Genomic DNA, 18887 nt, shown 5'->3' on the forward strand with positions numbered 1-18887 from the left:
GTACATACCTACCCCTCCACCCTTCCCTTCTGTACTTTTCACTTTGTGAAATCTGTGTTGTCAATAATTAGTTAAAAGAAAGATTTTTAAAAACTTTCTTAATTCATGTTGCTGATCTTAACTGAGTAAAGGTATGTTGCTGTCAGCATTTCTGGGGAACATGTCTGCATTTTTTTTCATGTAAGTTTACAATGCTATTAAGTCAAAAATTGTCAAAATGTCCTGAGAAACAACGTTTAGAAATGGGTCTATTAGCTCCTCAGGGCTGTACCAACTGTTTGAATATTGATAAGTTCTGCCCCTACTTTTTCCCCATCAGCCAGGACCTACAGTATTGGAGATCATATCTATGTTGATAATGGATTAGACCCTACACAATATTCCCGAATGTTTACTTCAAGTGCTATCACCTGCAGGGTTATGGACAACATGCTATAAAGTGGGTGTTGGCTGGCAGGTTCTGTTTTCAAGTGATACAGGTATGATGGGCGAAGTGATCTCTCTCTGTCGTGAAAACTTCATTTTTCCGAAATTCATCTTTCCTACTTTGTCTCTTTCAGAGGCTCTAATTCGCATGATTCATACCGGAAATATTCCAAGCATTCGGTTCAATGATATCAATAAAATCCACCTGACTCTCCGGCTAGCGATGTGGAAATTAATGGTCTAATTAATGGTGCCAGACGATGCCTGGGACAACATCTCTTTATTCAACTAAAGTCAGCAATATACATTAACAATGTGAAAGGCACAAACTGTACTTTTACCCAGAGCAGCCAGTAACATCTGCATTCAGACACAAAATTCACACCACCGCACAGAAGATAGACGAGCCCTCACAACATTGGAAATTATTTTGTTTGATAAAACAGTCCACCATAGACTTGCTTAGAACAACTCGTGACAACAAACTTGCTTGATTTTTTTTGTGTGGAGTAACACATGAAATGTTACTGTATTCCGACTGATGTGAACCATTTGCACTTCAAGTTATTTGAAAACGTCCCTCACAACAGATACGTGAGTAAATTTTAGAAATCATTGATCAAAGAGACAATGTTTTTTGGCCTCAAGGAAGATCCATAGTGATATTTTGTAAATGTTTGGAGCTGTGATTGCTTTAAATTTCTAACTAAGACATTGACATACAGTGGATAACATCACAATTTGCTGTAACATCAAACTCGCAACCAGTGTGAACCATCGCCTGATGGTTCAGAATTTAACAAGGACCTAGCAAGGTTCATGGAATGGACCGACGAGGTGATACATGAAAATTAACAAAGGCATTTCTGAAATGAATAATTTAGCTAGGAAGAATGTAGAGACACAAATTCACAACTCTGTTTGCATTTCAATATACTATAAATTACTTTTCTATTACATCCTAAAATACTTGTGTCTTTGTTCATATTTAATACACTATATCTTGTTCCGGGGTTAAGATAGTTTCTTTATTAATTTCACTCAATACTGTATGCTGTATTTTTGCCTCAGTATTAACCAAACTCGGTTTGGTGCCAGCTTATATCACTTGAGCTGCTTTTTCAGGAAGTGAATCTCTCCACCTGTAATGTCAAAATAATCTATTCATGCTTAGATCAAAATAAATTCTGTTAATATCATCCCAAATTCAGTCTCGGTTCTTTTTGTATTTATTCGTTGGAATTGAACAGGAATATGATCGTCTGTTCTTGGTGGAGTGGGAGAGGGATTTAAAGTGTTCAGCCATGGGGCCGTGGGGTTGGTTGGCACGGGTTTCCCAGAGATGTTCTCTGAAATGATCTGCAAGTTAGTGTCCTGTCTCCCTGATGTAGAGGAGACCACATCAGGTGGAACAGACACAGTCGATGACATTTGTGGAAGTATAGATAGGTTTCTGTGGGTTGTGGAAGGATTATTTGGGACCTTGTCAGAGGTGAGGGGGAGGTGTGGGTGCAGGTTTTTCACTTCCTGTGGTGGCAGGAAAAGGTGACAGGGATGGGGATTGATCTGGTGGGGGGGGGGGGGGGCGGGGGGACCTGCCGAGGGAGGGAATGGTGTCTCCGGAATGCAGATAGGTGTAGGGAGGGAAATATACCCCGAGTGATGGGGTCTGTTTACAGGTGGTGGAAGCAGCGGAGGATGATATGATGTATGCGAGATTGGTGTGGTGGAAAATGAGGACCAGGAGGGATCCCTGTTGCAATTGGAGGGATGGGTTCAAGGGCATTGTCGACCACGTGGGAGGGGAAATTGTAGTCTTTAAAAAAAAGGATCTTGGATGTTTTATGGTGGAACTAATCCTTCTGGGAGCAGATGCGAGTGGAGGCAGAGGAATTGAGAATAAGGGATGGCATTTTTACAGGAGGTCGGGTGGGAGGAGATGTAGTCCAGGTAGCTGTGAGAGTCAGTAGGCTTGTAGTAAATGTTTAGTTGGTCACTGGAGATAGAGGTGGAGAGGTCTAGGAAAGGGAGGGAGGTGTTCGAGATGGTCCCTGTGAAGTTTAGGTCAGGGTGGAAGGTTTTAGTCAGTGTGATGAACTGTTCAACCTCCTAGTGGTTGCATGAGGTGGCGTTGATACAGTCATCAATGTAGCGGTGGTAAAGGTGGGCAATGATACCGGTGTAGCTGTGGAAGATTGACTGCTCCACATATCTGACGAAGAGGCAGGCATAGCTGGGGTCCATACAGGTGTCCATGGCTACCCCTTTGGTTTGGAGGAAGTGGGAGGATTGAAAGGAAATGTAGTTGAGATTGAGCATGTGCTGCTTGGGTTGGCGTGACAGGAAGAAACGGAGGGCTTCGAGGCCGACATCATGGCGTTTGGATGTGTACGGGGCCTGGACATTCTGTTCTCTCTGGGGCTTATCAATAGCTTGCAGTTATTATGGAACTGCAAGGGCAATGGCTGGGAACTCGGAGAAACCAATGTTTAAGTCTTCTGCTTGAAGCAAATTTTGACCAGAACATTTAAACAACACAAAGTTCACTGTAGGAAATGCCAGTGCTGCAACTTTTAATAATATTTGAAACTTTGTTAAAAATAGGGATTTTTAGTCATAGTTTCTGAAATAATCAAGAAAATAATTAACCGTTAGAACAAGCTCTTTCAAAGAGAGAGGATTTGCAAAGTTTGAAACCATACAGTGCTGTGGTTTATTTGAATTCAATGTCGGTCAGAGTTAGATACAGCCAAGGTGATCTCTCCATATATTGATTCTGTTAATCTGACACACCAACATACCTGTCTGTACAAAACTGTATTATTTGTTTAGTTGATCAAAATTTAGGAAACAGATCAAACAGAATGTATTCGGCTGGGGAGGTGATGGATACAGAAGACAGAATCAAAAACTGGGAACATTAAATCTGAAGAGAGAGTAACAAGTAGTACAAGATGAAAGACATGAAAAGGTGCATGTCGAAATGTTCCAGACGTTAGTGAATCGAATGAGCTTGTTAGATGGTCGAGAGACTCGTCCAATGATGTCCTGGAATCAGACCGTGAAACAGAGATCGAAAGGTCGATTTGCAAATGTCACTTCAATATGATTGCTTCATACTCTGTGTCCTGATATAGGCCACATTGGCAGATGTTTCCGCCAGAGTGCATCCCCTGGGTTTATTTTATGATCAGAAGTGAGATATGTGGCTTGCTGCTGGCACATAGAAACAGGAAGTTGTGTGCCAGCTGAGAATGATACACCAGGCGCTACTTTCCGTATTATCAGCACAAACAGTCTTCCTGCCTCTGAGGATGAACACACAGTGACTGTGTCAAGAACAAACGGGCAGATTGTTGTTGGTCTCAACATTGTATTCAATTCCATTCCCATTTTCCAGAATGAAACAGAAGAGACACAAGATTATTTCAGCTAGAGTAAATTATCCGTCAGAGAGATAAGAAGAGTTATCATCGGGTGAAAGGAGCTAAATGACAATGTGTAGTTTCACTCATAAACCTATGTTTAAAAATAGAAAGCTTGAGGGAAGTTAATAGAAAATATCTAAGAGACAGCATTCATTAAAAATTGGAATTGTAAGGTTTAAGCAATAAAATTCAGCATGGCTTTGGTGGAAGTGATATCATATCGGAAGTGGTTGATTCTGTTTTCCGGAGAGGCAATGAGATGTGACATCGGGTGTAAAAAGTGGATGTAATGCTTCTTGAATTCAATCCAGTTTTTGACCAGATCTTGCGTCTTCAATATGGTAAGGGTTCATGGGATCTGGTGCAGTTTGGCAAATGCATCGAAGGTTTATTTGTTGGCAGAAGGTAATGGTCGAAGGTAGTCATTGTGAAGACATCTTATGTCCAGTGGCTTACTATATGACTTGGTGCTGGATCCTTTGCTGTTTGCAGCGTATATGAACGATCTAGTCAAGAATGTAGCAATTTTGATCAGTAAGTTCAAAGATGAGGTGAAAAATGTTTGCTTTTACAATTAATGAGGAGGAAAGCCAGTGTGACATTGACGACCTTGCCTGTCGGAGAGAAGAATTGAAAACAGAACATTATATCCTAAAGTCTGTGAAGTAAAGCATTTTCGAGACTAACAACTTAAGCGAATATACGATGCATTGTTGGGATCTACACGATACAAAGGATAAGCGATCTTCTGTTGTGAACATCCACATCATGGAGTGGGGGTTGGAGTTATAGTCTGGAGATATTGTGACTGGACCATTAATTCAGGAAACAGGAGTCTGAGCCCGCAGTGCTGCCACATCAAGTTGTGAATTAAAATTAAACAACTCATTGAACGAATAAGCTCCACAGATATTCCCTTGCTCTGCTTTGGAGAGCACAACACATCAACGCAAAAGTTAAGGCTGAAGCATTCACAGCAATCTCTAGCCAAAAGTGCCAATTGTCTGATCCATCTCGGCATCTTCCATAGATCACCAATATCACAGATACCTGTCAGCAGGGAATTCGCCTCTCTCCATGTGAAATCAAGACACTGTTGGGCGGGGGTGGGGGGGGGGGGGGGGAGCAAGGGTTACTGCAAATGCTATGGAGCATGACAAAAGTCTGGCAATAATATTGATGATCTGTGCTAGCCAATCACTCCCGGTACAGCTAAAACACTGGCATGGACAATGTGGAAAATAGGCCAGCTTCGTCCTGCACACAGAAAATAGTCAAACCACCCTGGCGAATTACTGCCCCATCAGTCCATGCTCAATCATGAGTTAGGTGTAGGAAGGTGCTATCAAGCAGCACTAGCTCAGCAATAACCTGCTCGTGACATAAAATGTGGGTTACGCAAGGCCGACTTAGCTCATGGCTGAATTACAGACTTGATTTAAACATGGACAAAGAACTGAATTCCAGAAATGAGGGGAGAGTGACAGCCCTTCACATTAAGGTCACATTCGACAGAGTGTGATATTATGGAGTCGTAGCAAAACTGGATTCAATGGTATTAGGCGACAAACTCCCTGCTGCGTGCAGTCATATCTCACACATTCGAAGATGGCTCTGCTTGTTAGAGGGCAGTCGTCTCAGCCAAAGCAAATCTCTGTTGGAGTTCCGAAAGAAAGTGTCCTTGGCCCAATCATGTTCAGCTGCTTCAGCAATGACCTTCCCTCCTTCAGAAGGTCAGAAGTGAAATCTGCATTAATCTAGCACTTTATTGTGACTCCTCAGTCCACATTCAAACGCAACAAAATCTGGACAATATCCAGACTTGAGCTGACAAGTGGCACATGGCATTCACACTAAAAACTACGAGACATTGACCATTGACAATAAGAGACAATCTAACCAAAACCCCTTGAAATTCAATAGTGTTACCATCACTGAATCCCTCACCATCGACACCCTGGGTTTTATTGTTCATTAGAAATTGAGCTGGACACTCCACATAAATACAATGGTTGTACGAGCAGGCCAGAGACGAGGAATACGACAGCGAGTAACTTACCCTCCTGACTCGCAAAGCCAATTGACTGTCTAAGAGACAGAGGTCATGAGGCTAATAGCACAGCTCACCCCTTGACTGGATAGGAGCAGCTTCAACTGCTCTCAAGAAGCTTGGCATTGTCCAGGACAAAGAATCCCACTTGATCAGTAGCACATCCACAAGCGTCCATTGCCTCCAAATCGGATTCTTAGTATCTGCCCTATGCACTATCTAAAATACTACACTGCAGTAACTTAGCCACTTCCTTAGACAGTACCTTCCCACTGCCACTTGCATCTCGAAGGACAGGAGCAGCAGATACATGGGTAGAGCACCACTGTAAGCCCCTCTCTAAAACACTCGGCATCCTGACATGGAAATATCCACCGATCCTTTACTGTAATTGGGTCAAAGTCTGGAATTCCCTTCCTCAGGCCATTTTGGAACATGTTATTTCAGAAAGGCAGCTTACTGCCATCTGCTGAAGGACATCTACGGACAACTAAAAGCAAGCACCATGTTCCGTGAGTCAAAAAAAAAATCGTTGAAGCTAACATGACAGTTTGATAAAGTGGTTGAGGAGGCATTATGAGTATGTAATAAGCAATCAAAAGGTTTGGAGTAAAGTTACAGAATCAGTCCCTACCATGGTAGCTTCAATTAATAAAACAGTATGAAATGAAAATGCTGGGATAGTGGCAGACCCACCAAAGGTTTGAAGCATGTTACATCGTTCAGTATTATCCTTCAGAGGACGTCTGACCTTCCTACCTGGTCTGCCCTATCCATTCAACAATAAGGCGATTGTCCTTTCCTGTGACGAACCTGACTAAAGAACCCATCAGGAGAAAGTGAGGACTGCAGGTGCTGGAGATCAGAGTTGACAGTGTAGTGCTGGAAAAGCACAGTAGGTCAGGCAGCATCCGAGGAGCAGGAAAGTCAACGTTCCAGGCATAACCCCTTCCTCATGTGTCCTAATGAAGGCCTCATGCCCGAAACGTCGATTCTCCTGCTCCTCGGACGCTGCCTGACCTGCTGTACTTTTCCAGGACTACACTCTCGACTGAGAAGCCATTTGGTTGTAATAAAGCTTCTTAAGAAAGATCAACCGTAATTAGCCGAGCAAGATGGCAGGCCTTCAAAAAGGTAGCTGATCAACACCTTGGATATGTGACTAACCTTTTCATAAGTCAGTGAAGAATTCAAAAAATGCAAATTACGGTGAGGCAGGCTCTTCAGACAGAGTCCGGTACAAATTTAAGATTGATGATTGGATGTAAAGTCTCCTGTGATGTTGCCTGAACAGCAAGAGAGTTCTTGCCAGTATTGCACTCCAATATTTGTTCATGATGTAAAGTGTCAGATTGATTGCATTTCTGTTTGGGACCGCTTTCTGTGCATTTCCAATATTAGGATCACAGCGGTGATATCATGACACCAGCATTCCCAAACTCCAGTTTGATGTTGAATGGACGGGGTTTGCAATACCATCGTTTGCCCAGGGTGAAATATGAATTTAAAGAAAGCCTGGATTCGGAAAGAAAGCCAAATGGTGACCATGTAACCCGAGTCAATGGGAAAATACAAAAACAGCTGGTTCACGAATGACAAGGCATCTGTCACCTTCCCATGGTCTGGCCAACATGAGATTCCAGACCCATTGGGAAGTAATTGACTGTGTTCTGAAGTGGTTTTAGCAACTTATTCAATGGGCAATTGGGGATAGGGACTCATTGCTGACCCTAACCAGAAAGTAATACATGTAATAAAATCTCACAACAACTATATCAATTAAATGTAATTGTTGCGCAGTTCCTGATGTCATTTCAAGTATTTCACGTGAATATTCTAAAATGCACTTTGAGTGATGTTGCACAGTCTACACGGACTACAATATAACTCAGTGGGACATTCAGAGTAGATCCAGTTCAACACTGAAGTTCAATTGCAGAATTTTCAGCACTGAATTTTTAACCTAAATAAAAGTTTTAAATTGTGTTTATCGTCCAGAAATAAATAAAATCTGTTGCAATTCGTCTTCGTAAATTTGTATTCACTTATGAAAAAAGTCAACATTCTTAAAATAAACTTGTTTCGATTTGAATCTTACCAACAAATCACTTCTTTCATCTGGCTTTGCTGTTACCATCACTTCCTTGAAACGAGTTTAGCATTTATGCAAATAAACACAGAAATAGAATTCTCAGAATAAATCTCAGAAAAAATCTGTCTGAATATTGAGTGATCAGGAAATGCTGATCGGAATGAGGTTGCAAGACCTTACTGTGATAGTGTTTTCATTGTATCTCAGCAGTATTATTCTCGGCTGAGGAATGTTTAATGGTTCAGTGCAATGCATATTTAGTCTATAGTTAACTTTTACTGTACATCTCATGGAATTTTTAATATTGTAGAGGGTGATTTATTCTGTGTCGACTCTGTGTTGTACCTGCTCTGGGAGGGTTTTTTTTTAGGTAACCCTGGATGCAGCTCTACACTGTGTCTTAACCAAAATGTATTTGTCATGTTTGCAATGGACAGCACAATATAGAGGGAGATTTACCCAGCACATTACATTAGCTGTACAATCACAGAAAACATTTGATGTAGCCGTGTAAAGGGGCTTGAACTCCTACCCACTGTCTCTCTGATTTTGAAATGCTTGATACCAGAATAAAAAGGAACAACACTATGCATTGAAACTTTGTTATACAAGTAGATTATCATCTACAGGCACAGACATATATACACACATAAGCAAATCATCTATGAACAACCCTTGCAGTGTTTAATGGATGAGTGCTGAGAGAGCTTTAATATTCAATGTGTGTCTTCCATGCAACACGTGCCGACAGTGAGTTTTATATGGTAGTTTTATATGGTAGTTTTCATCTGTCTTTAACCTTTTCTGTGACAGCCGTGGTTGTCTTTGACAAATATTCAACAGAACTGGAGAACTATAAATGCAGTCACTGCATTAGAGGCAGAATGCAATGCCATCAAACAGGGAGAAAGGCGATCCCTGTCTTTTTTCATGATGAGGAGGGATTGAAGCAGCTGGGCTTCAAACATGAAATGGAGGTTAATTTAAAAGAGGCCGAAATAATTCTGAAAAGACTAACTTAGAGCAAAGGTAAATGATAGGTAACCAGAAGCAGCCTGTTCAGCCAATGGGGTTTGACATCATGGCTGAGCTGACAATCCTCACCTCCACTTCCCAGCGTTTTAACTGTGAGCATTGATTCAATTACCAAATCCAAATCTGTCCATTTCAGCCTGCAAAATACTGAATGACCCAACCTCGACAGTCTTCTGTGGTAAAGAATTCCACAAATTCTCTACATTCTTGGAGACAAAATTCTCTTCTGCCAGAAATTTGCGACCTCTAAATCAGAGATTCTACTCCCTGGTCCGAAACTTTCCCACAAGGGGAAACAACATTTCTGCATTTACACCATCAAGTTTCCTGTAAATAATAGATGTTTCAGAATGTCAGTACTGAATCCTCTATGTTCCAATGAGTATAGGCCCAAACGACTCAATCTCTACTCTCAAGACAGTCCTTCCATCCTCAGGACCTGTCGACTAAACCTCATGTGGATTGTCTCACATTCCAGTGTACCTTTACTTTGTGATATGAGTACCAAGAACAGGTCACAGTATTCCAGCTGTGGTAAGAAAAGAGCTTCTTTTCAGTTTTAACAAACATTATAGTCATACAGATATCCAGCACAGAAACAGACCTTTTGGTCCAACTGCACTGACCAGATATCCCAACCTGACTGAGTACCATTTGCCAAACATTTGGCCTATCTTCCTCTAAATGTTACCTGATCATACACTCATCTAGGTGCCTTCTAAATGCCATCATTGAACCCGCCTCCACCACTACCGCTGGCAGCTTTTTCCATACATACACGTGAAAAAGGTAACCCCTCAAGTCCTTTTCAAACGTTTCTCCTCTAGTTTCTAGTTTTGGACTCTCCCACTCGATGAAAAAGGCCTCAGCTATTCACCATATCAATGCATTGCGTGATTTTATAAGTCCTGTTCAGGCCACTGCTCAGCCTCTTTCCTCTTGCTGGAGGGAAAAGAAAAGTCCCTGCCTAATCAGCTTCAACTTATACCTTAAACATTCCAATTCCAGCATCATTCTTGGAAATCTTTTCTAAACCTCTCAAGTTTCACAAAATCCTTCATAGAAATGGTCAGCCAGATTTGTCTGCAATACTTTTAAACGTGGCCTCACAGATGCTCTGTACAGCTAAGACGTGACATCTCGACTCCTACACTTAATGTTATTATCAATGAAGGAAAGCATGCCAAACACCTTCTTCCCCACCCTGTCTCCGTGCAACTCCACTTTCAAGGAATGATTCATCAGCAGCCTTTGGTTTCTTTGCTCAGCAACACTCCCCACAGCCCAGCCATTAATTGTATAAGTCCTGCCCTGGTTTGCCTTACAAAAGTGCAACACTTCACATTTATTTAATAAAGCATGGGTTCATGAAAGGCAGGCCATGTTTAACTGATTTATTGAAATTCTTTGAGGTCATAATGAGCGTGGTAGACAATGGGGAAATGATAAACGTGGTGTATCTGGATTTCCAAAAGGCGTTCAGCAATGTGCTGCATAAAAGGCTGCTGCATAAGATAAAGATGCACAGTGTTACAGGCAATGCATTAGCATGGATAGAAGAATGGTGAACTAACAGAACACAAAAATCGGGAATAATTGGGTGTTTGTTCTGGTTGACAATCAGTGGCTAGTGATTAGATTTTTTTTAGATTACATTACAGTGTGGAAACAGGCCCTTCGGCCCAACAAGTCCACACCGACCCGCCGAAGCGCAACCCACCCATACGCCTACATTTACCCCTTACCTAACACTACGGCCAATTTAGCATGGCCAAATCACCCGACCTGCACATTTTTGGATTGTGGGAGGAAACCGGAGCACCTGGAGGAAACCCACGCAGACACGGGAGAACGTGCAATGTGTCTCAGGGATCAGTGTTGAGACTGCAATTGTGAGGACAGCAATTGCTTACAATTCAGGTAGATTTCTTCGAGTTAGAGACCCAAGTGTAGTGTGTCGTAGTTCACAGAAGACACTTAAATGAGTGATAGAGCAAAGTGTGCAGAAGGATATAGACAGGTTAAGTGAGGAGGCAAGGGTCTGGCAGATGGAGTACAATGTTCGTAAATGTGAGGTCATCCATTTTGGTAGGAATAATAACAAAGTGGTCTACTTTAAAATGGTGAAAAATTACAGAATGCTGCTGTGCAGGGGGACCTGGGTGTTCTTGTGCATGAAACACAAAAGTATGGTTTGCAAGTACAGCAGCTAGTTAGGAAGACAAATGAAATAATGTTCTTCATTGCCAGTGGATAGAGTTTAAAATTAGGACTTTCTGCTGCAGCTGTGTAGGGCGCTGGTGTGGCCACGCCTGGAGTACTCTGTACACTTTTCATCTCCTTACATGAGATGGCACTGGGGATGGGGTTTGCTGAGGACGTTGACCATGTTGATTCTGGAAAGGAGACGGTTGGTATATGAGGAGTGATTGAGGCAGGCTAGCTTTATACTCATTGGAATTTAGAAGAATGGGGGAGGGGGATTGTAAAAGTATAAATGGGATAGGTAAGACAGAAGCAGGGAGGCTGTTTCCACTGATGGGTGAAATTAGAACTACAGGGCATAGCCACAAAATAAGTGCAGCAGATTTAGGACTGAGTTGAGGATGAACGTCTTCAGACAAAGGGTTGTGAATCTGTGGAATCCCCTGCCTAGTGAAGCAGCTGAGGCTAACGTGTTGAATGTTTTAAAGGTGAGGATAGATTTTTGAACAGTAAAGGAATGAAGGGTTATTGTGAGCGGGTGGTAAGTGGACCCTCAGTCCTTTGAAAAATGACCCATGATGTTATTGAAAGGGATAGCAGACTCATGGAGTCAGATGGCCTACTCCTGATTGTATTTCTTAAGTTTGGATGTTGTTATGTTCTAACAGGCCTCCAATCCAAAATGTAATGCTCTCTGACTACTCAATAAAACGGAAAGAACTGTGGATGTTGTGTATCAGAAACAAAAGCATAAATGTCTGGAAATGCTCAGAAGGTCTGGCAGCAACTCTGGTGCGAAAGGCTCACCAGTTTAGGGTTGCCTGGCTTTTCCATACAACCTTCTTCAATTTTGCCGCCACATTATTCACGCTCCAGTCTTCTGGCATCTCATCTATGATTATCAACAATTCAAATATTTCAGCAAGGGGTCCAGGAATCTCTTTCCGAGCTTCCCATAAAGTATTGGGACATACATCGTCAGGTCTCCGGGATTTATTTCCATTCTTCTGCTTTAAGACCTCCAACACCTCCTCTTCTATAAGATGAACTCTTTTTAAGATCTCATTATTTATTTCCTAAGTTCCTTAGCTTCCATGCTCCTGACTACTGTAAATCCCAGATGTCAATATGTGATGTACGTCCCATTCGATTTCTAGACAGGAGTATCAATTTTCCTTGTCATCGAGCTTTTCCCATGCCTTTCCCTTCACACAAATGGGACACCATCACTGAACTCTTATTGTCTCATTCTTACAGGCTTCCCACTTGTCAACCGCCCCTTTACCTGTGAATAACCTCCCCCAACCAACTTCTCAAAGTCTAATACCATTGGTCAAATTGGACACACTCCAATTTGGAACATTAATTTTTAAAATAAATTCTATCCTTTCTCATCATTATTATTAAACAAATAGAATTATGACCACTTTCCCTGAAGCGTGCCCGTATGGACACCTCAGTCACTTGCCATGCCTTGGCTCCCAACAGAAGGTCAAGCATTGCGCACTCTCTAGTAGGTGCATCCACTGATTGAATAACAAAGTTTTCTTGTACACACTTAACCGATTTCTCCACATTCCATCATCTTAACACTATCCCAAACTCTGTTTGGAAAGTTAAAATTCCCTACCATCGTCCTTTTTTCTTACAGATAGCTGATACCTCCTTTCATATTCGCTTGTGAATTTCCCACTGATTATTAGGAGGCCCATTCTACAATCCCAGCAAGGTGATGACCTCTTTCTTATATTTAACTTTCATCCATATAACTTCAATGGGCAATCTCCAAGGAATATCCTCTCTACATCCAGCCATAATGTTCTGACTAACCAAAAACACCACTCCTCCTCCGCTCTTGCTCCCCTGCCCATACATTCTATCGTATCAAAATCATGGAACATTAAGATGCCAGTCCTGTTCATCACTGAGCCACATTTCTGTAATGGTAATGATATCCTTGTCCCACATTCCCATCTATGCCCCATGTTCATCTGTCTCACATGTCAGGCCTCTTGCATCGAAGTAAATGCAATTTCGCAGTCTTACCTCGCTCTTGCCAAACTGTTGTCTGCCTTGACTCTTAGAATTGCTCACCTCATCTCACCTCAAAAACTTCTCTTTACTCACTATCTCGTTGGTTCCCACCACCTCCCTTACCAGTTTAAAACCTTCAGCATACTGCTCGCAAATTTCCCATTCAGAATATTGGTCCCATTCCAATTCAGGTCCCTCTTATACAGGTCATTTCTGAAGAGATGAGGAGAAAGTGAGGTCTGCAGATGCTGGAGATCAGAGCTGGAAATGTGTTGTGGAAAAGCGCAGCAGGTCAAGCAACATCCAGGGAACAGGAGAATCGACGTTTCGGGCATAAGCCCTTCCTGAAGAAGGTCTTATGCCCGAAACGTCGATTCTCCTGTTCCCTGGATGCTGCCTGACCTACTGCGCTTTTCCAGCAACACATTCCCATTTCTGAAGAGATCCCAATGATTGAAAAATGGGAATCCTACCTCCTGCAGCAACTCCTCAGCCTCACATTCGCTGCTCCATCTCACTGTTCCTACTTTCAATATTCCATTACTTTTTAAACAAACCCCAACATGACATTTGCCATCCTTACTGATTGTTGAAATTAAAAGCTAACGTTTTTTTGTGATTCAGACATGCGGTCTCCCTGTAGATTTCAGAATTCAATGTCTATGTCAATAATACTCAGCCTCTCTATCTTGCCCGTTAAAATGCAGAACATCACGGTTTATGTCTGTTCTCATTTATTTCATCCACATTACATTAATATGCAAAGCTCCTTGTTCACTCTCTTGTCCTATCTGCATCCCTCCGAAAACATCTTTTTGTGTCATACTCACCACTTGCCTCCTCTCCAATTTTTGCGTCATTCGCAAACTTGCCTACAATATATTCACTTTCCTCAGCAAAGTCATCAAAATATTTTGTAAATCTTTGTGTCCCCAGAACAGATTGACATCCTGTAAAATAAAACTCTTAATCAAACTTTTCTGATTGGGATTTCAAACATCCTCTCTCCATTATAATACAGTACCTCCAAAGCCAAGGCTCCTTTCTTATTCAGTAATCTTATGCATGGGTGCTATAAAAACACCTTCAGAAAATCAAAACGTATTACAATCACGGTTTCCTCCATTTTCTCAAATAATTCCAATACATTTATCAGGCAAGATTTCCATTTTGTAAAGCCATTCTCAGTGTTCTGCTGTAAAACCCTTTTTTAAAGACTCCACCATTTTTTCAATACATGACGTTAAACTAAGTAGCCTCAGTCAATCAATTTTGTGCCTTAACTGTTTTTGAATGAATTTGTTGGTTGAAAGATCTACAATCAGCCGCCTCTTCCACCTGTTGGAGAAGCACTGCCATTGCATCTACTGTGAAAATCTCAAAAAAATGTATCTGATGTTCATCTACTGAGATAGCAATTCCACAAATGTACTAGCTCATCACCTCCTGCTGGCGGTCCCAGATTTTACGAAGCAACTCATTGAAAGTCGACAAGGCTAATTAGCATCAAACCAAGATCAATATTTGAGCAAAAATATCTCAATTCCTGTTCATGTAGTTTTGTTCATCTCTTTTTAGGACATTAGCTTCGACAAAGTGGAGTCTGTGTGGGTGGAGCTGTGAAATACCAAGGGACAAAAGCATTAGTGGGTGTCATACACAGACCCCCAGACTGCAGTGGTCATGTTGGAATAGCATTAAACATGAAATTAGCCAAGCATGTGATATGGAGACATCGGCAATCATGGATGATTTTAATCTGCATCTAGATTGGTCAAATCAAATTAGCCACAATTTCTACGAGGGAAAATTCCTGGCGTACATATGGGATCGTTTTCTTAACCAACATGCGGATGAAGCAACTAGAGAGCAAGCCATCTTAGACTGGGTACTGTGTAATGAGATAGGAATCATTGCCAATCTAGCTGCGTGAGACTCCTTGGGGATGAGTGACCATGATATGATATACATTTTTTATCAAGATGGAGAGTGAGCTAGCTGATTGGAGACTAGAGTGCTGAATTTTAATAAAGGAAACTATGAAGATATATAAGGCATGAGTTAGCGTTGATAGATTAATGGAAGTTGTTTAAAGGTGTGACAGTAGATAGGCATTGGCAAATATTCAAGGAAATCATGGGGGAACTGCAACAACTATTTATTCCTGTCTGGTACAAAAGCAAAATGGATAACAGGGCCAATCCATGACGTATAAAGGAAATTAAATAGTATCCAATTGAAGGAAGAAGCTCAGAGATTGCCCAAGAAAAAAATAATAGATCTGATGATTGAGAGCAGTTTTGTATTCAGCAAAGAAGGACCAAGGGATTGATTAAGATGGGGAAAACACAGTACAAAAGAAAGTAAGCTTGCAGGGAACATGAAGGCTGACACTACAAGGTTCTAGAATACTTGAAGAGAAAGAGATTGGTGAAGACAAATGTAGGTCCCTACAGGTGGAAATGGGGAAATGTATAACAAAGGACAACGAAACAGCTGAGGAACTGAATACATACTTTAGTTCTGTCTTCACAAAAAAGGACAGTTGTACAGGAGGTTGTTGAGGCTGCAGTTGGAGCATTGTGTTCAGTTTTGGTCACCTTGCTCGAGGAAGGATGTTATTAAACTGGAAAGAGTGCAGAAGAAATTTACCAGGATGTTGTTAGGACTCAATGATCTGAGTTATAAGGAGAGGCTGAACAAGCTAGAACTTCTTTTCTCGGCAGTCTAGGAGACTGAGAGGGGATCTTAGAGAAGTGTACAAAATCATGAGAGACATGCACCCATTCTTCTGTAGCCAGGGTCAAGGAATCGAGGCTTAAATGTCATTAGATTAAGGTTAGAGGGGAAAAGTCTAAAAGGCAACCTGAGGGGAAATTTCTTTTACACAGGGGCTGGTAGGTGTATGGAACGAGCTGCCAGCAGAAGTGGTTAACAACATTTAAAGGCATTTTGACAAATACATGAATAGGATGTGGACCAAATGCAGGGAAATGGGGTGAGCATGGGTGGACATTTTGGTCAGTATGGACCATTTGGGCTAAACGACCTGTCTCTGTGCTGTAGGACTCTCTGACTCGAACATACAAATCAAGTACCAGAAATAATGGAGAATGCAAAAGTTAGTGAGTGGGAAGAACTGAGGAAGGTCAATATTAGTAGAGAAATGGTGCTGGGAAATTGACAGGATTAAACCCGATAAATCCTCAGGGCCTGATAAATCTACATCCCAGAGTACTTAAGGAAGTGGTTCTAGAAATAGTGGATGCTTTGGTTGTCAGGATTCTTTCGATTTTGCTACAGTCCCTGCAGATTGGAGGGCAGCTACTGCCACTCCAACACTCAGAAAGAGAGGTACAGAGAAACCGGGAAATTATAGACCAGTAAGCTACAGCGACCCCAGCTATTAACAATATATATTAATGATTTGGACGAAGGAATACAATGTAATATCTCAAGGTTTGCAGATGATAGCAAGTTGGATGGGAGGGTGAACTGTGACGAGGATGCAGAAATCCTTTGACATGATCTGGACAGATTGGGTGAGCTGGCCAATCAATGGCAGATGCAGTTTATTTTGTATAAATGTCAGGTTATTCACTTTGGAAACAAAAGCAAGGTGGTGAATTACAACTTGACTGGCTGTAAATTGGGAGAGGGGAGTGTGCTGCACGGCCTACATGTCCTTGTGTACCAGTCGCTGAAGATAAGCATGTAGGTGCAGCAGGCAGTAAAGAAGGCAAATGCATATTGGCCCTCATTGTGAGATGTTTCGAGTACAGAGCAGGGATGTGTTGTCACAGTTAGACCGGGCTTTGGTGAGGCCACAAACACTGTGTGCAGATTTGGTCTCCTTATCTGAGGAAGGATGCTCTTGCTCTGGAGGGAGTACAGTGCAGGTTTACCTGACTGATTCCGAGGATAGTGGAAGTAACGTATGATGACAGGTTATCTGGGTTGGATTGTTTTCGCTGGAGTTTAAACGAATGGGAGGGGATCTCATTCTAACTGGACGAGAAAGGGTAGATAGAGGGAGGATGCTCCTGATGGTGGGGGTGTCCAGAATTAGAGGACACAGACTGAGGATTCGTGGTGGATCATGTAGGATGGAGATGAGGAGACATTTCTTCACCGAAATAGTGATGAGCCTGTGGAATTCATTACCACAGGGATTAGTTGATGCCAAAGCATTGAATGTATTGAAGATGTGGCTCGATGTAGCATTTACGGCAAATGGGTTCAAAGGTAATGGAGAGTAAACAGGACGAGGCTATTGATCTGGATGATAAGCCACGATCATGATGAATGGCAGAGCAGGCTCAAAGGGCTGAGTGGCCTCCTCCTGCTCCTGTCGTCAATGTTTAAGAGGATATTGCCCTGAGAAAACTGTGGACATTATTAGTGCTGTCCCATTTACCACACAAAAAAAAATACTCATCACCCCACCCGAATAATAATGTGGAGACGTAACCTCTCACATTTCAATGACAGAGCTCCTCCTAAGAGTTAAGATGTGTTGGTTGAAGAGCAGCTTTTTTCATTCTTAACAAAAGATGTCATTTTGTTCTGTGATTGCTTGTGTGTGTCTGTATTTCTGTATGTGTGCACGCATGTGTATTTGTGGGTGCGTCTGTGTGTGTATGTGTCTGTGTCTGTGCATATCCATGGCTATGCGTCTGTCTCTGTGTAGGTGTAGGTGTGTGTGAGTGTCTGAAGCTGACAACCTTTTGATACTCAAAATATCTTGGGATTGCTGCAGCTAACCCAAAACTAGAAAAACCTGAACTGGAGAACTGGCCACTACTTTTCCATTGTTAAACTGTTTTTAAGCAAAACCTACAGGCACCCTAGACTCTTTGGCACCTCTGCCTTTACAATCTCTCTTCAAAAAAACACAGGCCAAAGTCACCGTTTTAAAGTGACAGCATCCTCACACCACCACACCCCCCACTCCCCCTTCCCCCCCGACACACACACACACACACACACTCATACACACACACACACACACACATACACACACACACACACACACACACACACAGTCTCTCTCTCTCTCTCTCTCTCTCACACACACACACACACACACATACACACACATGGTCTTTCTCTCTGTCACGCACGGACATGCTCTTTGTTTCTCTGTCTGTCTGTCTGTCTGTCTGTCTCTCTTTATTGCTTACAGGATGACTTTTTGGAACAGCTTGTCATGGAGCCCACAAGGGAGCAGGCTATTCTCGACCTAGTGCTATGTAATGAACCAGACTTTATAAAAAATCTTTAAGTAAGGGTACACTTAGGAAGCAGCGATCATAATATGGTAGAGTTCAGGCTGCAGTTTGAAAGAGAGAAGGCAAAATCGGATGTAATGGTGTTACAGTTAATTAAAGGTAATTATGAGGGCATGAAAGAGGAATTGACGAAAATAGACTGGAAGCAGAGCCTAGCAGGGAAGACAGTAGAGCAAAAATGGCAGGAGTTTGTGGGTAAAATTGAGAACACTGTATAGAGGTTCATCCCCAAGAAGTGAAAGATTATCCAGGGAGGGATTAGACAGCCATGGCTGACAAAGGAAGTCAGGAAATATATCAAAGAAAAAGAGAGATCCTATAGTGTG

The sequence above is a fragment of the Chiloscyllium plagiosum genome, unplaced genomic scaffold (assembly GCF_037043375.1).
Source record: "Chiloscyllium plagiosum isolate Xiang-an unplaced genomic scaffold, Cpla_swu_hap1 HiC_scaffold_45, whole genome shotgun sequence".
In the NCBI taxonomy this organism is placed as follows: Eukaryota; Metazoa; Chordata; class Chondrichthyes; order Orectolobiformes; family Hemiscylliidae; genus Chiloscyllium; species Chiloscyllium plagiosum.